Source organism: Gobius niger (assembly GCF_951799975.1).
Source record: "Gobius niger genome assembly, chromosome: 12".
In the NCBI taxonomy this organism is placed as follows: domain Eukaryota; kingdom Metazoa; phylum Chordata; class Actinopteri; order Gobiiformes; family Gobiidae; genus Gobius; species Gobius niger.
Window position 1 is genome coordinate 20,676,174 of NC_136863.1, and position 25,580 is coordinate 20,701,753.

A 25,580-nucleotide genomic window follows, 5' to 3' on the forward strand; every position below is an offset into this window, starting at 1 on the left:
TCTTTAGCATGCGCGCCGCACTGACAGACAGGACGGCGGCTTTCGAGAGGAAATCCCTGCATGTTCAAACCTGAATCGAATCGAACAGGCCATTTGCTTTCATCTCATCACCGGGCCCTAGTTAAATATGGCGAGCAATTTGTGAGCAGCATGCCAACGTAAGCAGCAGTGACATTTGAGATCCACATGATTTCTTTTGATGACATTTTGGTAGAAATGTAAGCGTTTGAGAGTGGCTAGCTTTCACCAAATCGAAATCACTCTGGGTTTTATGCTTTTTAACTCGAATCAATTCTGCATGACTAATTTCTGCAATATCAATTCATTTGTAGGTACAGTGCGCTAGTGGTTTTGATAAGCATGATAAGTATTTGAGTAAGTTTCTAGCCTAGATTGACTCAAAACGAATGAATTAGGCTCATGTGAAGCAGCGCTGGGTTTAATGAGAGACGCCGGATTTGAACTTGACCTTCACTTTAGCTGAGGCGATCCCACGGCGAGTGCACTCGAGTAAAGACTCTAATATCCCCAAGTAAAGCCACTGGGCGTTTATTATACAGTTGCTTTCTCCACATTTGCATATTGTTTGTGAGGTCTCTGGGTCACGGAGCGAATGGGCTTGAAGAGTGCCCCTCCTACCACATGAGTGTGTTGTGGCTCGGGCCATTCATATGCTGAGCAGTGTTTATTATGAGGGCCAAGTGCAGGAGTGAGGGGTAAATGCAATGCTTCCTGAATATCAAAAGGACTCTTAAAAAATACTCCGCAGACAACATTACAACTTGATACTTTGATTTCAGCTCAGAACCTGTTTGGGAAGGATGAAATGATTTGGCCACGAACAGAAAAAGGATTCAACTTGAACTCGCGCGCATCTAAATATAGGAATACCAAGCGCACCTTTCAAGAGCCTCCTCATGAAGAGCGCTCTGTAACCATAGCAATGCCCTGGTGTACGGGTGTCTCGATCGGGACAGGAAAAATGTCAACTCTTTTCGTCAAACACGGGCATATGAAAAAGGGCAAAGAGGCCCAGGCCCATTTGTCATCTCATAAGTAACCTCGGAGAGAGACTGTACGCTTGACATCTGCTCTGCCCCCAAAACCTCCCAGCGTCCTTTGGGGCTCAACAATGGAGCTATGATTAGTATCTCAGTTTGCCGCCATGTCCACTCCGGATGGCTTACTCTATACGTGAAGGATCTCTCAAGATGGGGCCAATATGTGGATTTGACTTTGAGCTTAGTGCGCAACAATACCAGTCTGTGTGAAGCGACGAGAGAGGAAGGGTCAACTTTGTGCTGCATCACGTGTGGCGCAACAGGTGGTGCACGGAGGACTGGATGACCAAAAATTAACCTCTTAACACCCACGTTATTTCTCCAGTTCAGCCTTACCCAAATCTAAAAGCTTTTTGACTGGAGTTTACAGCCTATAGGCCAGTGTGACGCCTACAAAACTAATCCAAATGGATCTTTTTCCTCACGTTGTTGCTGCGTTATCATCACCTTTTTAACCTTTTTTTTTTTTTGGCCATGTTTTTGTCGCTCTTTCCTTGTATTTTCATCCTAGTTTTTGTCAAATCTTTGCTGCTATTTTTAGATTTTTTTTTTAGATTTGGGCAAAGCCAAACTGGTGAAAATGTGCTCAGTTCAGGCGTGGATTAAGATGTCAAGTTATAGACCCAAAATGTGGTATACAGTATTGTATATTGAATAGATCTCTGGATTCGATACAAAGGCTTCAGTCTCACTACATGGATATTATGCTCTGTTCTGCTCTATTCTGAGGACAGTTGGCCATTGAAAATGTATTTAAAAAAAAATGTATTGTAATGTTTCCTCTGGTAATAGTCCTATTTTGCAACACTTACTGTAACCTCTTAACCCCCGCCTTAACCGAGCACATTTTCTCCAGTTCAGCTCTTCCCGAATCTAAAAGGTTGCAGCTTATAGGCCAGTGTACCGCCTCATCTAAAAGCTAAGACCTACAAAACTGATCTGAACAGATCTGTTTCCTCGCGTTGCTGCCGTGTTGTCGCAACCTTTATTGACATTTCTTTTCATTGCTCTTTTGTTGCTCTTTTGTGTCGTTGTCCCTTTTTCGTCACACATTTTTGTCCCTTTTTCTGTTATTCTTTAGTTGCTATTTTGTCGCGTTTTAATCCTCTTTCTCGGCTCAATTTTGTTGCTTTGTTTACACTTTTAGGTTTGGGTAAAGCCAAAGTGGAGAAAATGCACTCAGTTAAGGTGGGGGTTAAGGGGTTAATGATTAGTTCCTTTTATGCTGATGGTTGAAATGTAAATCTTAGTCTCCTGTAAGACTTTTTTGGTTGATTAATTATACAGTATATTGATATTTTTCTCCTTTGAGGTCTTTGTCAAATGCTTTTATTGCTGATGTAATTGTCAGCGCTACATCACATTGTCGAAGGTCAACAACAAAAATCCAACCAGCCCTTTCTAGAAACGCCCTTGTATATTCCGGTAAACTGCCTCTTGCATTTGCAACCATTTGAATTGTGCTGATGCGGCAGGCACGCAGCCAGTGATGGGTCATTTAGAGCTATCAGTGCTTTGTGTGATATGGTCCAGCAAAATCTGCCTGGCGCATCAGATAAACAAAGAGCCATCCACTGGAACAGTCTGTGAGAAAGTGGCCAGGTGGGTCTCGCTTTTTTTATTTTTTTATTGAGCAGCACCTTTATAGCACAGTAACAAAAACCCTCCCCACCCCACCTGTGAATGTGAAAGGTCAAATCCACAGCTCCCACTAAACTCCACAATCAGAGCCAGGACCGCGAGCCAGGAAGCCCACTCAAAGACAGCTTTAGAGCGGCTCTAGACCCCTTCAAACCCCGCATTGTCTCCGCAGGCTCCCCCCAAGTACAGCCGCCCCTATATCTAACACTGTAAGAGGAGGTGCTCATTATGGCCGGTCCCAGCTCCATCTTTGTCTCTTTTGTGGGATCCGGTTGAAGAATGTCCCGCTGCGGCAAAAGAAGGGAGAAAATAGGAAGGAAAAAGCGAAATGTGAAAAGGTGATTACTTTGCAGGAGTGGGTACAGGACGCGCAGAACATATGTTGCCTGTTTGTGAGAGGAGTATTAACATATGGTATAAAGGCAGCCATTTATTTCCTAGGACGTGCAATGCATAAAAAACAAACTGCTGAAGTTTATTCTTAGATCAGACGGTAATCCCAGGCCTGTGTCTGTTTTTTACATGTTATGGTCAGTGGTCAGTCCCCGAGCAATGGTGAAAGAACATGAAAAGACTCCGTTTATGTGTTTAATCCCACCAATTTCTGATTGACTTGAACATTTTCCATAATAACAACAGGCAAAAGGTTCTTCACTGTATTGCACCGCCAAAAGTTAAGTAACTTTTGCAGTGGCCTCTTATTTTTTCATTCTAGAGCTTTAGGAGTGTCACCTGTTATGTCACGGCAGCACCTTGCTGAAAGGCATCTGTTTAAAGTCCGCTATTCATTTTGTAAGGTATAGCACATATTGATGGATAGATGCACCATAGCACAATGTGTGTGAATGTCAGGCCAATCCATTACAACATAAAGGAGTCTCTATGTGGCGGTAACCCTCTCCGGCTCTCACAGCCCCTCCTCAGCCCCTATTCAGATACAGCAGGTGAATACAAATCATTTCCCCTCCACTGCCCAGCAAAAAAGACTCACCATCCAATTTGAGACACACTGGACAGAGACAATAGCCCCTTTCAAAGTGTGAGAAAATCAAATCGCACACTTTTTTCCAAGATAGAAGAACCCGACACAAGCAAGAGTTAACCTTTACAAATTCCAGGCTTACAAAAAGTTGGACTTGTACAATCAAACTGTAGCGACCAGAAAATTTAAGCACCGACAAGCAATTCGGCAATCATTCAGACAATGTTGTGAATTTGTTCTTGGAGGATAAAAAGTTGTTGTTGTTTCAATGTCAAACTGTTCCCCACAGCGAGGTTTAATAGACATCATGAATTCAGAAACTCAAGAAAGCTGGAAAAGTCTACCAAAACCATCAAGTGTTTACAGTTGCAAATTGACCAGGCCCGTCACTGCCGAGCTTCCGAGATCTGACGGGATCGGGCAGAGGAAAGGCGGTATGGCCACAATGTGTAAGGGTGTCAAATTCAACTCCAAGTTTAAAACCTTTATCGCCGACATCCTTCTTTTCCAATTGAGCAATTTGGTTTCAGAATCACAAGAAAACAAGTGAAAGAAGAGGAAAAAAACATGCCCAGAAGGAGAACGATAAGCAGAAGCATAGAGCTTATTAAGGCCTCCCCCGCGCTAAAACCTTTCTGATAACATCTGCGAAATGATTGCAGCTAATTAAAGTTTCCCATTTGACGTGACAGATCTGGTTTAGCAAAATCAGAGAACAAGATTTAAAAGATGAAAGTCCTGCCACTGTGGAAGTGATGTTTGGCTCTGTACCCCAAAGCTTAGTGTGAACATGTCTGTCTCTCCTGGATAGACTGAAACCGCAGCTAATGGGCAGGAAATAAGGGGCTAAAGAAGGTCTGAACTAGTATCTCATGCAATTTTACTTTTGGAACAGGTTTTGTACCAAATACTGATTGTGAATGAGTGTTTCTATCTTTTCTACAGCCCAGCGCTCATTCACACTGACTTTACACAGATTGTTTGGCTGACTCACTGAAGAGTGTTTAGAAGGCATCCATTTAGGCCTGGACGCCTGCAGGGCTTTTGTAAAAAAAAAAAATGATATGAGGATCATTTGGCTCCATCTGAAGTAATGGTCTTGATAAGAAGTGCTCCATCAGCCTGCATTTGTCAAACCATGAATCCGGAGGAAACACTAACAGCACGCTTGGACTTCCTCCATCCTCCTGCATGGGCCGGTCCCCGAATGCATCAATAACATCTGCTGAGTATGAGGATAATGGTCGGGCTTTTGTGGGGAATTCTTTATCTGCATCAACGCTCGGCCGAGGAACAGGAAAGGTCGCTGCTCCAAGGGCAAACTACAGGGATGGACCAGTCATGTGACCAGCCTCGAGGGACACACTGACCAGAGATGCATGTAATGTTGGGGATATACAGAAATCCTAAACTCAATTCCCGCTGGTAATTGATATTTACTGAGACGCGCCTGTCGTCTACACATACTCAAGATTGGACTCTACCTCCCCCACCCATTCACTTCACCTTCAATCTTCACACCTGCTTCTTTCTTCTGTGAACAACAAAGTGTCAACTGCTTATTATGTCCCATTAGGTATTATCCTCCTTGCCTTTAAAACCTTACATTGGCACAATATAATTATATAAATACTACAACTGTATGATACACACAGACCGCCCCGCTAACAACTGCCTTTGGTGCATCCTTGTCGCCCCCGGTGTTAAACGACCTAAGAATAACCTGGGTATTGATCAATACGCAATGTTCCATATGAAGGAACTACTAGCAAAACTACCCATTAAATATCTGAGAATTAGATGAATGACAAATAAATTATGACTAAATCAAGGACAAGATAAAGGAGAAGATGTGGGTAGGCAGTTAGTGTCTGTTAAACAAAAGCATCTAACAAAGTAAAAAAACAAGCGAGGAGAAGATACAGTTTGAAAACAGCAGCATGCGTGCCACCGCGATGCCAAAGATGACAGCTTAGACTGGCCTTTTGTCACTAAAGGCGTTTTGGCATGTCAAAGTGAAGAGCCCCAGGTGCAGACGACAATTAAAAAAGAACCGTTCTGCCTGTGCATCCTGTTTATTTAGATTCAATTCATATGATTTATTCAACCGCGGCGACAGAAGGAAGCGTTTATGATGTTCGTCACAGCGACTGTTCCTGTTGCGGCATGCCAGCACATCCGCTCTCGTGTGTTTGTTCTGACTGTCATAAAAGTAAATTGCAGGTGCAGCGACAGTGATTGCGGCTGAGGAAGCTCGATAGACACACCCTGGGATGTATCTAAAGGTGTATCGAGGTGAGACAAAGGGGAATGTACAGAAGGGTTTCGCTCAAAGAATTTTGTGAATGGAGCTAAGGGTTGAAAAGGCTTTGGGCAAATAAAGGTGTATCAAACACAAAAACATAATACAGATTGCACTTGGAGAGACCCTTGGCACTGGTCCTGTATCTCAATAGGAAGGATTAAGAAAATGCTCCTTGAAACCAATCATCAATTCATGTCATAAACTTGCAATAGCACTAAATCCTTCAACCTACCCATCTTGTATTGCAACACAAATGTAGAAAGAAACATGTACGATTTTCATCTTCAGCCATGAAAAAGAGATTCTGAAATCTCAGTGACCTTCCTGTTCATATAAATTAATGAAATTGTTTCATAATGATATACTGTAGCAATGTGAGGCAATTTTTTAAAAATATATGTATACCATTGGCCTCCACATATTACATGAATGTCCTCTTTTTTCAGAGCGAGGGAACATTTCTCATTACAGTCATCAGATGTCGGTGAATGAGGGGTTACATCAAAACTTCAACAACTGTGTTCGTGCAGCAGTGCCACTGAGCAGGTTTTATATTGATGAGAAGATAGACTTGGCCTTCGACCATGACCTCCTCCTAGCACGCACATAAATCATCTGCTTTTTTTCTCACAGATCCACTCACAACATTCATGACGGAGCAAAGACTGGAGTAACACCAGCACTATGAGTCTCCCTGCTGCGTTAAAATGCTCTCATTTTTGATAAGTGCGTTTGAGCTTTGTAGAGTGGTAAGCAGCTGCAGCGCTATGTGCTTGAATGTGAAAATATGTCTGAGAAAGTAACTGAGGATTTTGGGATAGTCTATGATTCAATGCTTGATATATCAAGACGATACTCAGCAGACGGACCAAAAATACCAACTATCAGTATCCTCTCTCTGGAGGTAAGAGAGGTTATAGGCAAATACAGTGACAACCAAATGTTTACATACACTTCAAAAAAAGACACATTTGCATTCTTTTTATTCACTGTCTGACATGAAACCAGAATTAACTTTAATTTCAATTAGAATTTTTAAAAATATTTCTATTTGTCAAATTCCAGAAGAATGAGAGACAAGTTTACATACATCTCATTAATATTTGGTAGAAACTCCTTTAAACAACTGCATTTGTTCTTGGGTTGATATTCCCATTTCAGACCACAGCACATTCATCTCTGGGACACAGAACCTGCCTTCTTTCTGATCTGTACGATGACTGGACATTTCCATCATTGTTTCCATCATCATTGTTGACATTTCCATCATTTTTCAAAATTCTAATTGACCTGAGAAAAATAAAAGCTAATGGTTTCATGTCAGACAGTGAGAATAAAATGCGAATGTGTCTTTTAATGAAGTGTATGTAAACATATGGTTCTCACTGCAAGTTACTGAAAAGTTTATATTAATTACAAGCAGCAGAGCGGATCACCGTAATGCATCGGCAGAAGAGAATTGCTCACAGAGGATTCCCAGTGAAGCCAGGACTTGCCTTAAAGGAAATCGACAAAAAAGAATTTATAGACAGATGTGTCTGTATCTCCTGGCTGCGGTTTGAAAGTCAGTTGTGCGTGAAGCCTCTTTTCTCTCTGTAGGAGAAGAGGAACCCCTCAGGATAGGCCTCAGCTGCTCCCCTTTCACACAGGACGCCCTATCTTTTACCCCACTGTCTTTTCATGTGTTTGTTTATTCATGTCCGTCTTCCTGACAGTAGATCTGGATCACTCTGCGCCTCACAGACCCGTTGAGACAAAAAAAAAACACACACCCCTGTGCATCTCACACACAGTAGCACTAAAACGTTACATGTGCAGACAGGAGTGTTGACACAAAGGACCGGCGGAGGATTGTCGAGCTGCTATCAAAGAGACACCTCCTCAGAAACATCTCCACGTTTTCTTACGAAACGAACAGCGCTGGGAGCAGCCCAGGGGCCCCAGAGTAAAAAATGTGAATGTATCAGTTCCTCTCCTCATCTGTGCCTTCTAAAATCCCAAATGCTGCTGTGTAATATCTGCTTTCAGGAATAACATGAGCAAAGAAAGGTTTACAATATCAGTGTAACATACGGGGTTACAACATTCACAGTACAAACAGGGCATCCTTCCAGAGTTAGTAATGGGTTTATGTGACAATCAGACTTTTGAGCAGGATCTACGGATGCTTATCATAATACAATTGAAAAAAGAGGCGTAGAGATGCTAAAAAGCCCCAAATAAGCTTTTTTTTTTTTCATAATTTTTGAATCCCAAGTGTAATTTCCCATTCCTACTTGTTGCTCACAGTGTTATGTAATACTTCTCTTGACCTAAAGACTCAATAGGTGCATTAACACAGGGCAACAATATCAATGTCATTTGCTGGAGGAAAAGTTCTGGTTGGCTAATTTTAGCTCTTCCCACACATAAACAATAATAGAGCGCGCTGACAGCCACGTGAGAGCGGCCGCTGAAAGACAGCACTGTGCAGCTCACTCGGACCTCTGTGGCCTCTTATTGAAGCTCGGGAACCTGAATGCTGCGGATCACAAAGAGCCTTCACGCCTCACTGTGTCCACACTGAAAACCCCAGCCCCAGCTCCTGAACGCGGCCCTCCATGAGAGCAACATTCAAAACTGTGGACTCAGCCTCTGCGGAGCTGCGGTGGGGAGATATTCAGATACACAGTCGTGACAAGTTGGATCGCACAAACAAACAAACACAGAAATGATGATCTCCGGCAGCAGGCACTGGCAGAGGAGAGGGTGTCAACAATGCAACTCCAATGCTGAACTTTCAAACTAAATCAATAGCTTTGTAAGAGCAGCACAGAAAGAACTGTATTGCAGTTTTTCTGATTTTAAGTATAGTTTGTTTAAAAATCAAGATTTACTTCACAAGTTCGAGGGAATTAACATTTGAAAGAAGACTTAAACATGCAAATCCAAAACTATACAATACTAGAGAATATATGTAGAATATGTTTGTAGCGGCCTATAGGCTATGTTGTTCGTTGCCTGAAAAACTGCAGCCTTTGCGTTTTGCCAAACAATTCAAACTGTAATTTGATTCATTTGTGATTAACTATGCGGCCAAGATCAGGTAAGATTGACTTTATTGATCTCACAATGGAGAAAATCACTTGTTACATCAGGGTGCCAAATTGGCCTGTGCACTGTGATATCAGGGTAGCCACATCTCCCAGCCCCTCCAAAGTCAAAACAGTAGTGTTAAGCAAAAGGAGGGGAGCAGTGATCCGACAGAGCCCTCAGCGTCCTCTGAGCTGCAGACCCGACCAGCGCCAGGATCAGAGCTGAGCTGCAGCTTTTCACACTTGGATGGACGACCCTCACGTCACTTCCTTCACTCAGCATTAGATCAGCTCTGCCTTGCACCGAGACACGCTTTCACAGCATGCAAGATTAACAGGAAATTAATCAGAATGGCGTTTGGAATGGTCACAATTAGCAAATCACTAGGCTGCAATTATTTCTGTAATATATGTTGCTCTACGAATAGCTAAATGTGCTGTCCTCAAGGTATCCTTTATATGCAAAACCTGAAACGTGATTCTATTATTATTTCAGTAATTAATCTTCTCTCAAATGTTAATGACATGCAAAATGTGCTCTGTGAACTAGGGGTGGGAACCTCTGGATACCTCACGATTCGATACGATATGTGATACATGGCTTACAATAACAATAATCTTGCGATACTGTGATAATCGATATATTGCACAAAAATAACCTACGATACATCACGATTTAAAAAAAGACTTTTAACCTTTATTTTAACATACTACATATTAGTCATGTACATTTCTTTCCAAACCACAGTCCTATTTCAAAAGGAATAAACCAAGTGCAAGTCCAAGTGCTTACAATTGTAGGGCTGCCTCATTAATATGTATGACGTTATCAAAAGTATCAGTATCAGCCTGCAAAATATTGCGATATATATCGGAAAATGCATATATTGTCACACTCCAACTGTGAACTGCTATTTAATTTTAAATCGCAAATCTTATCGCAATTGCAATATTAACTACAGTAAATTTGCAATTACATGATCATCCAAAATCATGCGGGTACACTACACACACGCGAGGATGTGAAGATAAAATCAATTCTCTGGACTTAAATGCATCCAAGGATCATGTACTTAGCTCCTTATTAGCAGCCATTACCTTCGCCTGCTCCATTACTTCACATCATGAGGCAATAACAGGACAGCGCTTTTCACTTTTAGCCTCTGAGTGCTATTTTGTGATTTTTAAGTACTGACGCCTACTGTCAGGATGTCCGGGCAGCGGCTACTGATGAAAAAGTGGGTAACCTTGACAACCATATGGCATCAAACAATCAGTTCAAGATTTTAAAGATGCCTGGGTTTTTGTTACGCTGCCAAAGCTCTTTGCCAAATGAAAAGCGGCACAAAAATACACTTTGCCAAAGGAGTGGAGCCAGTCGAGCGTTGCCCTTTGCCGTGCAGCACGAAACAGAGCATCGCAGCTGAGATTCATCCAGGACTAAACAAGAACAAGCCACAATGATGCTCTTTTAGGTGGCCGTGAGCACTACACAGTGTTTTTTGCACTGGCACATTTCGAAATGGAGATATTTAGACTTGGAGACACTTGCCATCACGACCAACAGGCTGACATTTGTGTGAGCCTGTCCGGGGGGAGGAAAATGCCTTTCAGGAGAACAACAGCCTGATTCCAGAGAGCCGGAAAGTCACAGTCGGAATCATGGCAGCGTCGTGTGTTTGGAAAAATGTATTCAAAGAGTTTCTGACTTACCCCAACAACCCGTGTCCACACAGTCGATTCTTCTCTTTTTGAGTTATCTTCAATCTGAAAGAAATACAGAAAAATATTATTACAAAATATTAAACCACCACCGCAACACTCATGCATTTGGTTTGGGCACTATTATAGTCCTTAAAGTAACTAAGTAACTTGTTTACCTTAATACATCAGTTTTATAGTCCCTTTGGAAATAATATAAGTGTTAATGGGATGATTGGGGGGGTCTTTCATCACCCCAGGGGTCTCTGGCCAGAAAACCACCCTTGCAACTTTCCCTGCACCGGGTCGGAGGTGCAATACGCACTAATGGAATCACGAAGAAGAAGCTAAAAGGCTAACGGGCAAAGCTAACTGTGGGCTAGCACCACTTAAACAGTATATACAGCCAAGTTTGAGTGAAAAAAATTATCTCCATTGTGTAATTGGATGTATAATATCCCTCTCTCCCTTTGTCTTTTCTGTCAGCGTAGTATTTACTCTCACGGACAATTAATGAGTAAACAAACATGCTACGACAACTGCAGTGGTGCTTATGGCCTCTAAGGGCATGGGTTACTTTTTTATGCAATATCCCATGAAATAACTGATAAGCATGTAATTTACACAAACATGCATGTGAACGTTGTAATAATTTATCAAGTTTTTCCTTCAAATGTCTCTTGGATACATTTACAATCTGCACTGTGAACTGAATCTCACCAACCTAGTCGTAAGCCCTATTTGGGACACAAGCAGAATGGCTACAGGTGATTGCAAACACATCCTGCCCTCATCTCTCGTGCCCTACATCTTTCCCTCCTAAAAGTGTCTAGACTGACACACCTACTCAAATCAATGAACAAAATGATTGAAGAAGCCAATCCAATTTGCCTCAAGCAAAAGCGTATCGACTTCACCACGCCGCTCTAAATAAAAAGTCTGCGAGCCCCACTGAGAACGCCATTTCCAACTTTGCTTGCTGCTTCATGGCACAGGCACAATCAAATGTTTACATTCGCTCTTCTCTGACAACACAGAGAAGTTTTCATTATTTTCTCAACGGATTTCATCAGACTATTTCCTCCTTCTGTGCTGCTAGCTATTTCAATTCACTCCAATGGAGGCAGGCTGTCGTAAAGATTGCACAAGTATAGTATATGATAATTCAAAATCACAAAGCGTCATGTACATCATGGATAAAAGTTAACTATTAAAATCCTCTATAATGTTCAAATATGCGTCATATTAACATTTTCTATAATTTGCAGTACTAAGTACCCCTAGAGGCCATAAGCGCCACTGCAGGTGTCGTAGCATGTTGCGTTTTTATTTTTACTCATTGTGTTAGCTTCTTCTTCATGATTTAATTAGTGCGTATTGCGCCACCGGGTTGGAGGCAGGGGAGTTGCAAGTGTGGTTTTCTGGCCAGAAACACCGGGGGAGAGGAAAGACCCCCCCCCCCCCCCCCCCCGATCATCCCATCAACACTTGTATTACCCTCCAGTGTTTACTATTTTACAGTTTCGACGTGGAAGGTTTGGTGAAAAAATAAATTAATTAATGAACAAAGTGAGACATCTTCTCTGTAAAGGATCGTTTTTTGTTGCTGCAAAGTGAGTGCTCCTCTCGCGCATGGACAATCTTTTAAGGTCCTATTTTATGATTTTTAACCATTTAAGTTGCTCTAATAATGTTGCTATGACCCGACCTTCGGACCAGAAAAAGCTGTAGGCCCTTTATGTTGGGAACCAATGGATTAGGGCGTAAACACAGATGTTTTTTGAAGGATACAAACACACTTTTCAACTGTTCTTCTTGAGATTGTTGATATGAACGTGGAGTTGAATCTGTAACTCATGAAATGCTTGATTATGGTTATTACTTTAATGACCAACATTGCGAAGTAATTTGGGATGTTTGTAAATTGATTTTGAGTTTGGACATTTTGAGCAGTGTGAAATATGAGCTGCGTTGCAACTTCAGACGACGAACAACAAAAATGAAATTAGGAGATTTCCTATGTCAACAAACAGTTGTGTAACAAAATATTCATTGCAGGCTTTGTGACATTGTAATTATTAAATTGTTGAAACTGCAACATCAATTCTGTTGATTGTTGCTGCCCTAAACACCTGAAGCTTTTAATCGTGGACTGGACTGTTCACAGAAGTTTCTTAGCCCTTGTGGTCAAAAATGCAACAAGTAAAGCCAAACTCGACATGGCTCCAATAACACTCAGGCCCCTCCTAAAACAGAAGCAAAACATCCTCAAATCAACAAACTCAGGCCTGTCAACGATTTAGAGCTTCACTAAATGAATACTTCCTGGGCGACTGAGAGCCCCTGCAAACATACTGCCATAATATTTACTAAAACATTGCTACATTTTTGTACTGTGTAAACATAAATAAATAAATAAAGTCTTGAATGTTGATTTAAGCTCTTCTGTGTGTAATTGCTCCCCTAAAACAGGTTCTGTATCTATTAAGTTATCAAAGCGGCAACGCTTCATTTAAAGGGGCACATTCATAGTGAACTCATGATGAACTAACCATGAGATCATTTTTAGTTGTAAGTTTATACAAAGTTTGGTCCTTGGCATGGTTGGTTTCTTCGCAAACAAAAAAATCATTAAGATCATGATGAATTAATCACTATCATTAATTCATTGCCTGAATTAACGGTGTGAATTCATGAGTATTTCATCATGATGAATTCAATCATTAATTCATGTACCCTTATTATAAAGCGTTCCTGCAAACACCTCCATTGGATAGGAAGGTTCAGCAAAGCTATACAAAAGAGGTCAGCTGCTAACATTTACTGAAATAACTTTTTTTTTTAATTGATATTTTCAGCATATTCAGGATTTGACAGGCTGAAAGTGTGAAAAGTGGTAGACAGTATGTTATTCTGAAAAAACGTTAAAGTCCTTGTAGGTTTTCTCTTCTTGTCGCACTCTAGCAGACTCCAATAGATAAATTTGAACTGTTTAACTGTAGTCCAGCTTCTGTATATTGTTAATTTATTTCCACAACATAACAGCACTGCCCTAATGTGCTTCGCTGTAAGTTTGACCCAGAGCTGCTGATTACAGCTTAGCCACGTGCATAAAACACAAGTGCAGAGTGACCTTTCCGCATCCTGTCTGAATGGGCTCAAGGCTGATCCCATCAAAAGAGACCTCCCTCCATGACATCGAGCCAGCATCCCGCCACCCACCGCTACTGTCCCGGGACGCCATGCAGCCCGGTCCGGCTCAGCTGCCATGGCGATAAGAGGAGTTCGACACAGAGGAGGATGCTGACAGCAGGCAGCAAACAAGGCGACAAAACACCCAGCGACAAGACACGCATGGGGCACTCAATACCTCTGCAAGCATCTCTATCCCAAGTGCTATAGCGTCTGCAGACTTCTAACCTGCTGTTTACAAAGTGACACACATTTTGCTGTGTGACATATAAGCAATAGAGGGGCTTTATTTATATGCCATAAAACCATCACAGAAAAGCTTATGCTCATTCTTTTCAAACAATGCAATAGCTCTTTTTAAAGCAAATAAAGTAGTCACACAATTTTCTTGTCAGACTAGCATCTTAGTTAGAGACATGTAAATGTAGCCATGCATTTGCCACAACAAAAGAAAAGATATCCAAACATCTCTTTGAATCCCAAAAAGCCTCACCCCACGAAAAAAGAGGGAGAGGTTTTAACCATAATTGCAAACCAGTTCATTTCCGACAAGCGTGTAAAAGGCTATTATGATACAGCCTTGAGCAAAGTGCAAATGTAAACAATGTCACGCTCTGGAAAAGCCCTTTAAATCCTGTGTTTGAACATGTCTCAACATCTCACTTTCTAGAAGATCTCACAAACAAAGAAAGGCATTAATGTGTAAACCTGAGCAAAGTCCTGTTTTAAAATGGCTTAAGATCCTTTTCGTAGTCCCTCTGGGGGTAATACTAGTGTTAATGGGATGATTGGGGGATCTTTCATCTTCCCCTGGTGCAGCTTTCCCTGCTCCGGGTCGGAGCCACCAATACACACTAATGGAATCACGACGAAGAAGCTAACAGGCTAACGGGCAAAGCTAACTGTGGGCTAGCGCCACTTAAACAGTATTTACAGCCAGGTTTGGGTGAAAAACATTATCTGCATTGTGTAATTGGATGTACAATATCCCTCTTTCCCTTTGTCTTTTCTGTCAGCGTAGTATTTACTCTCACGGACAATTAATGAGTAATAAAACGCAACATGCTACGACACCTGCAGTGGCGCTAATGGCCTCTAGGGACATGAGTTACTTAGTACTGCTTTAACACAGAACCGCTAATAACCCCTTCGCTGATTGGTTTGCTCCACTTCCTGTTTGCTTGTGTATGTTCAGAAATGTAGTTGATGCCGACTCTGACTTTATTACAGGCAGTCAAATCCTAATCATCACTATTGTAGCTTTAATTGTAATTCAGGGCTTTGCTATGCTTAAACAGGCAACATGCCACCTAGTTTTCCACACCAATCACAGTGAATTAAGAGCTTTCAAAAGCAGAGAGTTTCAATCCAGACGTTTCCAGTTTCAATTATATGGATTCAGACACAAGAAGAAATCAACTGATTCTGGAAAACAAAAAGAGGTCACTGCATTCTTTCAGCTCAGCCAAACCTTCAGACGTTGCTGTATATTCATGTACTGCTAAAATAGAACTCATTTGTCTAAATCTGTCAGGGAGAGGTGCTAAACAGAGACATCAGGCTGACACTGCAGGCTGTTTGCATAACGTCAGGTGGGAGATAATGAGCGCTGGTGCGTGCTTTTGTTGTCAGTGGAGGTGCACCTTAGTGACACGGGACGGGGACTCGGCACATCCCTTTAGACCCCGGCCTAATGAGAGACACACTGTGGATGTGGCATCTAGCAGCGAAAAGGAGTGAAATAATTAGCCTAGGAAGGTGTCATCCCCTCTATAAATTTACATTAGAGATATAGACTGACTAAACAGTGCCAGGAAAAAAAGTTTTCTATAAAAAAAAAAAAAAAGCCAAACTAAAATGTATTCTGGATTAAAATGTTGTAAAATATATGTATGACACAACAAATTAGCATGGTGAAAGAGTTTTGAAAGCAGACGGCAATTTCTTCTTTAAGTAATAACTCCAGGCGAAAAACAAAGACTTTTCCCAAAATTGAATTTATATGTGACTTTCCAAAAAACAACTAAAATAGTACTTCGACAATTACTGGTCCTGAACGAAACAACAGGTGACACGTCCAATATCACAAAACCAAATCAATGAAAATGATACCTTTCTGAATCAGATTTCACGTGGTGAGATGACGCTTCCTCTCAGTGTCCGTGCAAGCTTGGTGTTGGCTTAGTCCAGTTGAGTCCTGTCATAATCCTTTTGCCAGCAAAGTCTTGATGTTTCTGCTCCGAGTCAATGACAGTAAATAGAGGCGTAGGCTCCCTCACAAAATCACTACCCCAGCAGTAGCAGCCCCAGTGACACACCCCCAAAACCCCCCCTCCCTATGTTCACGTCCCGCCCCCTCGGCCAGCCCTCTCACAGCGGGATTAAAACACATCCATTGTCCGTCTACAATAGGGGTTAAACATTTCCTGGTATCCAATGAAAAAGCTCCCAAATCCACAGACATATTTGCACAAGTGCATCAAATATGAAACGTTTTATTGTTCAGACAAAAAAAAAGAGATGACATTGATCCCGCGATATGGGTCTTGGCAATGCATCAAAGCAAATATAAAATTGCACAATAGTAGCAGGTGTACGGTGATATAACAGTGGTTGTAGTGATGTTTGGTTGTTCAATGCTGGGTGTGGATGTAGTAGAAGCCACAACTTTGAATGCATAAAAGACAAAGGCCCTGAGGCAGATCCAGAGGACTTCCTTTCCCAGAGAAAGTGTCCCTCTTCACGAAGCAGATGTCCTGGTGCAATCTAATCTAGTCAAGAAATCCTTATTTACTGCCGACTCCTCAGTGGTATTATTGCAACCTGTTTAAAAGAAAGGTTGTGAAAAAGGGTCTTTTGACACGGGTGAGCTATGGTTGCAAAGGGTAACAATAGTAAGAGCTGCCCCTTTCAACAAGTCACCCTATTCTCTAGTCCCTGCCCTAAATAATGTTCCTCTGTCCACAAAAGCACTGCAAATGTAACATTATCTTCTACAATGCACTTTGTCCGTCAAACTACACAAGATTAAGTCCATGGATTGAAAAGCAGGTTTAATAGTATTTTAGTGTCTTCTGTGGGACACCTGATGTTTGTGTGCACCCATGGGAGACCCATAGTGAGTCCTAAACCTGTTCATTGTTTGTAAGAGGGGAGTTAGTTACCAAGCACTCTCTAAAATGGAACTTTCATCCCGTCCCGGCGTCACTGGTGGTCAGGAGAACATGACACCTCTACTTTTACAAATAGGTTTTTGCTTGTGTTAAGCATATGCAAGGAACACACATTTAAATATGAATGCAACTTTTTGATGATGGTTCACGTCTTTTAATGGGGAAAAAAATGTCTGGTTTACATAAAATGCAAAATGTATTGAAGACAATGGCAACTTCCAATCAACTATTATTTGATAAAGCCACCAATTAATCGAGTAAAGAAACTGAACAAAATGTGCATTCTTTGCAAAAACCAAGTCAATTTAACTAGACCTTATCTTGTTGCCTCCATCTAGTTATCATACATTGGATTCATGACTAAAGCTAAAAGCAGCATACTGGGCTCAAAGGAAGTGATTGAGAAGAAGCAACTTCCACAAACAGTGTCATAAGCGCACCACAGTCTTCTTGGTCTGATCTTTATGGTGACTAAGTTCTTCAAACGTCTGGGTTTTGACACTGGCAGCAGATTAACCAAATGTCTGTAAGTGTATAAGTCTCACGCCGTAGGCCGGTAACGATCTGACACCCACTCAACCCACCAGTAAAGAAAGCTCGGCACCAATCATAACTCAGACTATTACGCTTTCTCAGCTCTATGTCGCCGCATGAGACTCCATTAATTAAATTATGAATCATAAATAGAGCATTCAGAGGCAGACATCCTTCAGCAGCGATGATGGATCGAGTTGAGGTATAGGAATTATTTTATGGAATGAGTGAAAGGAGCATATTTCACAAAGCCAGGGGCGTGATTGACCAAGTCTAATGGACATTATTTCTGCACACTGACTCTGTTGAGGCGGCCCATTGGTCCGTCCGCCTCACACTGAGAAGGGACCCACGCCCTCCTCTGCTCTTTGTCACGGCACCAATAGAAGAACAATATTTCAATGGCTACTGCATATTTCAATGGCAACTTTCAACAGCGCAAAGTTCACACTGCGGTCTGGACCCTCCTAAACGACAAGCCTGCGTGCATGTTTGCGAGGGGCTAGGGAGCATTTTCCTACCAGTGGGAGTGCAAAGCAGAGGGTTTCCTATTCACACGTCTGAATGGGAGTAAAATACGATTGGCTCTAAGAAAGAATAAGGGGCTGGGTTCACAAGGCTATCAGAGTGGGAGGAGGGGTGGCCTGCTCGACACTTCAAATGCTGTCAGGGAGGCATTTAACCATCACTGACTATCTTCAGCATCTCAAGAGCTCTGCAGTAAAAGAAATATATATTATCATGATATTTAACCTCATCATGATTATGTTTCTGTTTTAGAAATGTATTCATACCAAAATGCATCAAAACAAAAAGTGCACATTCCCCATTTCCCTGTCAATATTTTTTACTCAGCTCTAAGTGGTTTCTATTGTCCCTGTTTATTGCCAGCTGTAACCAAGTCCTGTACAAGAGAAGAAGAGTGAGGAGTCCGATGTCAAAGGTATCAGATGACAATGTTATCAAGATAAGCACTCCGCCTGGTTTATAGCAGTGAAACCAGCGGATATGAAGGAATTCAAGGCTTTAACAGTGATGATTAGTTTGTGTGTTTTTTTGCGCACATTTTCCCATTGGCAGCTCAACAGTGAACCAAAAACACAATAAAGCAAAGACAAAGGAGCAAGACTTAAGGGAATTTACATGAATTACAGCATGAGGCCCTATAGAGACTGCCCCGACCTCTCCTCGGATTTTTGAAACCAAACAAGAGCCAAAGGCCGCCCAAGAGCCCCACACACACACACACACACACACACACACACACACACAGACAAACACGTCTAAAAGAATCGTTTCCATGGCTGCGTGAGGCTCTCCAAAAAGACTGGAGTGTTAACATGCTTCAGGACAACAGAGAGGATGATGGAGGGAGAAGAGGACAGAGGCAGAGACAGAGGAGAGAGGGAGCTGTAAAAAAGACAAAGAATTGTAGAGAAAAAAAAAGATTTACCACACACAGGCTGCAGACCGACTCAGAGGTTAAGGACCTGCTGTATTTCTCTTTAACAGCGACGATACCCGCGGTGACACTGTTTAAAACATACGAAATACAGACCAAACAGTGCCGGTTGGAGTGCAGGACTGGCGAAATGTTGCTTTTTGAAATCGCTCCAAACAAATCATCAAATAAAAGTATTAAAGAAGGTATTATAAAAAGCAATTACATTACAGAGCTTTCGTGCGACCCATGTTGAAATTTAATTAGAATGGGTTTGTGTGGGATGCTAATGAGATTTATACATGCTATGAACGGCAGTGCAATAGGAGTAATGCAAGTCATACAGGCGCAATCAAACACTATTGAATGTACGGGACAATAGAGAGGGTTTCCTTTTATGTGCACCTTGTAATATCTACAAAGGCATATCCAGTTTCAAGGCCAGGTTTGCTGCTTCTTAAGTTTGTATTGTGCGCAGGTTCTTTGTCACACCTTACACATTTGGTTTCATTTTACCTTCCTTTTCCAAGTGAACATATAAGATCCAACCTGAAGAATAGGATGAAATTTGGCCTCACTGTAGCCAATGCAAAGAAATTTCTTATCAGTGTTTTGTACTTGGGCAGCAATATACAGTACATGGCAAGTTTGGCATAAAATTACAGCGATACAGCAAGAAACTGCCTTGCTGTTATATTTTATATGACTAACCAACATTTAGGCATGTTCTATTGTACACTAAGGACTGTCTTGCTTAGTCCAAGTGACTACATTTGGACACTTGCTACCATCTTAGCTGGTTTTAGCTATATATCAAAATAGACTTATATATCACAAGTTATGTTAATGTAATATTCCACGTTAATAGTGCTGTATGTTGCGCCAGTATCACGTCGCCCTAATCACACGAACAACAGGTATTCTTCCACATGGCCACACTTGGCATTGATTACTTGCCAGCTTTATCCATACAGTATCAGGCAATATGGCGATATGGCAGGCACTCTAATGAAGCCTGATCTGAAACAGTGTGAGGCGGGGGCTATACTCATTACTCCGACGGCAGAGATGGCCAGCCCGAGGAGGAGAGTGGAGGTGGACCACATCCAGAAGTCAGTGCACAGACAGGGGGGGAGATCAGTGAGCAGACTCCCCATTCTGCCATCTCTATACGATCCATGCTGTCACCATTAAGAGGATCTGTCCTGGTCCAGAGAGTGCCAAGCAGCAACAACCACACTGTCGATGAACTCAATGAGTACGCATGGGGTTCCAGAAGGAGGAGGCATGAGCTTGGTTTAGTATAGATAGTGAAGTGTAGAAGTGTCTGGTTTGTGCCTAATTTTAGCAAAACTTGAAGTGATATTTAAACTTCCCCCAGATCATGTGTTCTTCAGCCAGTCAGGGCCATTTTCTGCTATCAATAATTGGAAGACTGAAGCCCTAAATCAAAATAGAAAAGTCCCGATTCATGTTTTCCGCCGACTGTCACCAATGCCATGGCTGCGTCTTTGGCGAGATATACAGTAGTCCTGGCATTAACTGCTTATTAAAATGAAAACCATCAGCCTTAGTCCACCGAGCGCCACCAGACCCCCTGTCCTGTGACTCAGTGTGTACATATGTGCTTACAGAAGGTGGAGGCATGTGTCCTCCCTCCTTACCCCCCACCCCCACCCCTCGTCGGCGCTCATTTCCATCCTCCGTCTGTGAGAGTGCGTGCGATCGATGCGGCGCCTCACTCTCTTCACTGTTCATTACTGCTGGCAACACCGCGACCGTACAGGCACCGACGCTCCTCGAGCCGTACTCATGCATTTCAGCGCAGCCAAACGCATTCCACCAACACTGCCTCGTTGACAAGCTGTAGGAAAAATGGCTTTAATTTCCTCCGTGTGATTTGTTTCATTAGCTCATCGTTAGATTTCTAATAACTTTGAAGTGTTGGTTGCAGCGGGGGGGCCTATGAGATTTCCTTTTTTCCCTGTGCTTCTTTCCTCATTCTTGATCCTCACCCACGCGGCGTGTCCAGCTTTCTCACCACCTGTCTCTCCAACGCAGCCCCGGCCTCCCATTGGTACACAATACAACAACAGAGCACGTATAGAACTGGTTTGCTCAAGCAGTCAGAGAGGAAAATATCCTTGCGCAGAGAGTATGTAGTTCAATGTTTATCTATAGAAGCCCAGTGAATCGCGCTCCACAGAAATACAACAGACTGAATAGCTTCTTATAGAAGACCTGCTTAGAATTTCTAGCCTTGGCATCCATACATCCATCACTTTTTCATGTAAAATAAAGCAAAGGAACAATTTTTGAACCTGCATTAAAAAAAAAAATTGTACTTAAAGGCCAACTGGAAAGAAAAGAGGGACTCCAGGTCTGTCAATGTGCCTTGGCCGAGATATAAATTCTCCAGCAACATTCTTTTCTTTTCTCTCCTTTTCTTTGTTGGCCTAAAATAACATACAGAATGTAGCCAAGTTATCCTGACCACCTGGCTCAGGATCTGGAGATGATGCTGCACGGCGGTTGCTCCCTGCCCCTGACAAGTTGCATCAACACAAGAGACAAGAAAGCAAAGCTTCAGCAACCATTTCTGCTGCGCTCTGTATCTTTAAACACATTCACGCGGCGAGGACAGCTGAAGGAGGGAGTGGCACTGACGTAGTGAACCGTCGAAGAGCGTTCAGCCTGAAGGGTTTAATCAGTGTCCACAGAAGAGTGATGGTCACCGAGACGTCGGGAGGCGGCAGGTGAGGAGAGGGATGAACAGACAGGAGGCAGACACACACGCGTGAAAATAGATGGGAAAAGGGTTCAGGAAAAGAGAGGCTTTACGGATCAATCAGTAAAGGTAAAGAGGCAAATAAAACAACATATTTTTGTTGACAATCAGGAAAAAAGACTTTATTTTTTTGCTTAACTTGCTCTACACCAGAATACCTGTGAATACAGTGCATGCCAAACACCTTCCAATCCGAGCACAGGATGCTTTTTTTTATTCTGTCTGGTTTGTCCTCCATTTCTCTAAAGACCCTTAACTCTATTTCCTCATTCCCACAGCCTCCAAACTCCTGGTGCAGGTGACAGCGCACAGACAATGGGATGATATCACTGGCCCTCCCTCGGTCTGCACGTCGCACAATAAACAGGCGGCTGCAGCTCAAGTGTGGCAGATTGTCGAGCAAGTTGGACAAAAAGAAAGTCCACAAAGAGCCCAGAGAGAAGGGGGACAACTCAGAGGAGGCGAGGCAAACAAACAGAGCTCTGTAGAGGAAGAGTTGGAGAAGTACACAGGAAAAAAACAGTATGGAGAGGGTGCTTCTGTGGTCCTTGAGTGTATACTTAATGCACCGTACGCTATGAAACCCAGCAAGTGTATTCACCTCAGATTAAGATGGAAGGCAGACATTTTGGTATTAAAACACAAGCTACTCATGTTGGTTTCAAACTTTTATCAAGTCTTATAAAATAAAAAATGTAACGATTGACACATTAATAATATTAGCTTTATGTTCAATCACTTAATATCTGACAAACGTTTCACATCCTGCTGTTCGGTTGTATAAAAGGTGAAAGAGTGTGGGAATCCTGCAGAGCTGAATGCCGCCTTTTTTAATTACATCTCTGCTGTGTGTGGGACATTGTCGGGCGATAGGAAGGAGCAAACGGCACACACCTGCCACGAGCCAGATTAGATTTGCGCCGCATCAATAATTCAGCCTCACGTACGGCGCTGACCGCACGCCGAGTCACACGGCCAATGCAGTTACACAGGCTGCGGACACAAGCTAAACAATGTCTCCCACAATTCTCTTCTCGTTACAGCAGGTCGGGATTAGGCTATTAGGGCAGTGATTCTGAAGCTGTGGTGCCGCTGGGGGTACACAGGCTTTTTCTACCAATTTAGTATGACTTAGTGCAGCTATTATCCATAGATCTACAGTAAAAGAGGTCTGGGGCATAGTTTAGTCATGCCCTTTTTTTTTAATATACTTCTGGTGTGTCAATCATGTGATTTTTAAATAAATTCAGGAAAACTACACTATTAGAGAATCATGGGTTGGGTCTTGGTGTGAAAAGCTTGAGACTCGTTGTAAGCGACAAACAGAAGCTACTGTAAGTTTGAACCGAGGTGGTCTATTTTTAGATTTACCAGCAAAGAATAAACATCATCTCTGGGCCTACTTTTCCCAAGAACTGTCACTATGCCTCTTCAGAGACGGCAGTACAATCATGCCTTGTGCTGGAGGAGAGCTTTTATCTCGTCCACAGCGCAAACACAAATACAGTCGGGTCTGCTATTGTCGACTTTGCGCTGAATTTCGTCCCATTCAATGCAATCTCTCAGCTTTTTAATCAGTCGTGGGCAGGTGTGAATTTGAAAACACAGTGCCACAATCCGCACCGTTTTTCAGATTTGTCAAATGGGATCTATGGAGATCTGTTGCCAGGGAGAAGTGCAGGGTGTCACTATACTAAAAGAGCAAGTGTGGTATACTTCTAAAATTAATTTTCGTCCAAAAGAGAAAGAAAGAAAAAGGAAACTATATAGGACTAAGTGCAACCAAAAGACAAAATGACCAAAGGAACTAGAAATGGAAGCTAAATATAAGTTCTTATAGGAGTTCAAATGGCCCAAGGATAATGGCTTGAACCTCTATTCCATTATAAAAGTGTTTGTCTAGTTTTGGTATTTACAGTATTGATCATATGTCCCATTAGCACGCCATGCAGGCCTTTACTGACAACACTTACTGTGGATTCCTTTCAAATGTTTTAAGAAAATGGATCCTGTGCACCGCTGTCCTGAGTTAATGCGCTCTTATGCTCCCATTAAGCTAATGACGAAGTGAAAATCTGGAGTAATGCAAACTGAAACCACTACATATGACCTTGAAGGGGAGAATTTCAACTATAAGTACATAAAGAAGTACTAAACAAGTTTCTGTTTTTCATTAAAGGGATATTTCAGGATTTTTAACATAGGGCCTCATTTCCTAGTTATCAAGAGTGTTGCTGATTTTTGAAGATATTTTGTTTTTAATTCATGCAGTCCTTATATTTGAAGAGTTTAGTGGTGCTAGGCTAGTGCTAGGCTTGTGCTAGGCTAGCGCATTACAACGCTAACAGCTAGCCAGCATTAAAAACAGTCTGACCCTCTCCACAGTCCACCCGAGGCAAATCACTTATAACGCCAGACTAAACCGATATACATGTCTGTGTCGATAGAATAATTTGAACCATTTTGCATTTAAAATAACTTATATTTGAGCAGCATCGGCTTTGTGGTTGTAAGCTATGCAGCGGCGGAGTGATCTGCTAGAAAATAGTCGCTCAAAATTCGGTAATTCATGTGATGCAAGGTCAGTTATGTTTAAAAATTACTGTATCAACACAGACATTTATATCGGTAGTCTGTAAGTGATTTGCCTCAGGTGCTCTGTGGAGCGGGTCAGACTGTTTTTAATGCAGGCTAGCTGGTACTGTAGAGATGCGCTAGCCTAGCACTAGCCTAGCGCCACTACACTCTTCAAATATATGGACTGCATGAACGAAAAGAAAAAAAAAATCCTGAAATATCCCTTTAACTGTGGTTTTTAGATACACTTACATCAGGGTCTTTGCCAATTTCAGTGCTATGAAACGTTACTTGAATCAGCATTTTTTTTTTCCAGACTGTACAAGGACAAGTCTTATCTCCAAACTATCACGGCACAAGGAATTTGAAGTCACGGCAACAACTGGTCTTTTCTCACTCAAACTCATACGCATAATTATCGATATTCAGCTCGGAGCCCATTGTCTTTGAGTATGGCTGCTGCTGCTGCTGCTTGGATGAATAAATTAGTGACAAAACTGAGACACCAGACTCATAGTTGTGCCATTATTAAGAAAAAGGGCCCAAAGACAATGAGAAACAGCCAAATGGAAAATGTCTTGATTCACGCCGGACAAAAAGGCTGTCCTGTCGCTTATAGAAATCAGTCTGGGTTTTGTCAAGTTTTTTTTTAAGCAGGTCTGTTCACAGCCAAAAAGATATACAGACTGACAAGAGTGTAAATCTCAATGGGAAGCTCACTCATAAACAGTTTAGACTATTTCGCCTTGAAAAACACTTAGCAATTTCTTTAAAACTTTATGTCAAAATGGCACAAAGATTAATTTATGGACCTAAAATCAGTATCTTGTCTATACCACAGAGTCAATCTATGAATACACAAAATGTAAATAGGACAAAACTAATTGGGCCATACCTTCCCTAAAAGGAGCAGCTACTTCCTCGTTATATCGAGCGCCTTTTCTCTAGCCCTTGTTAATCCACTTAAAGCTAGCCCCTACAGAGCAGCAGGTGAGCACTTCTTGCTTTAATCCCTTGAGAGAAAAGTTGATGACTGATGACCAATTCAGGCCATAGACTCAGTCAAAGAGCACACAGTCCGAGCGTAAGAGTCTCGAGGAGCAGGTTTGAG

General features: G+C 42.1%; 1 protein-coding gene across 9 annotated transcripts in view; it reads right to left on the minus strand.

Annotated features, from left to right (window-relative positions):
* The window catches only part of LOC306971242 (neuronal cell adhesion molecule-like), a 43,312-nt gene extending 27,132 nt beyond the window's left edge, over window positions 1-16,180 (minus strand). For 6 of the 9 annotated variants that reach the window (XM_079567449.1, XM_079567453.1, XM_079567450.1 and 3 more), the window contains exons 1-2: window positions 16,069-16,179; window positions 10,777-10,830 (exon numbers count right to left, since the gene is read on the minus strand). The gene's annotated coding sequence lies outside the window, so the exon portion shown is untranslated. Of the gene's footprint in view, window positions 1-10,776; window positions 10,831-16,068 lie in introns of all 9 variants that reach the window. The other 3 variants (XM_079567456.1, XM_079567454.1, XM_079567455.1) reach the window with 1 other exon arrangement.
* Between the last annotated feature and the right edge of the window lie 9,400 nt (window positions 16,181-25,580).